Raw genomic sequence first — 483 nt, 5'->3', positions numbered from 1 at the left:
AAAGATAATTTTTCTGAGAAATGTCTATGAACAGTTCATGGAAAGGATTTACCATATGCTATTATGAATTAACGCTCTTGTAGAAACAGCAGGGGTGTTTCCTTGCTTGTGGAAACCGTTGCAATCAGGAGATTATCTCTTCAGATGAATCTATCATATATTATTAGTATGAATGCAATGTTAATGTGGAAGATGCAAATGAAATACCATGCATTATAGAAGAAATTAAAAATGTTAAAAACCTACAATTTTACAGTCATGAAATTATGGCTATTATATTAAAATAATACATCTTTTCAATAACCTTTCTGTGTGGTGCTTGAAAAGAACAGATTATGGATTAGGATTATGTTGTTTATAATGTTCATTAAATAGAAGTAACCTGTTCATTGGTTACAGTGAAAGATTACGTTACATTTAATGGGATGTAGAAAAAATGTGAAAAGTGTACAAAGAATCCTCTTATCATTTATAGTAAAAAAA

This window comes from Sinocyclocheilus grahami, unplaced genomic scaffold (genome assembly GCF_001515645.1).
Source record: "Sinocyclocheilus grahami isolate Dianchi unplaced genomic scaffold, SAMN03320097.WGS_v1.1 scaffold802.1, whole genome shotgun sequence".
NCBI classification, from domain to species: domain Eukaryota; kingdom Metazoa; phylum Chordata; class Actinopteri; order Cypriniformes; family Cyprinidae; genus Sinocyclocheilus; species Sinocyclocheilus grahami.
The sequence above is the reverse complement of the archived record's forward strand: the minus strand, read 5'-3'. Positions refer to the sequence as shown.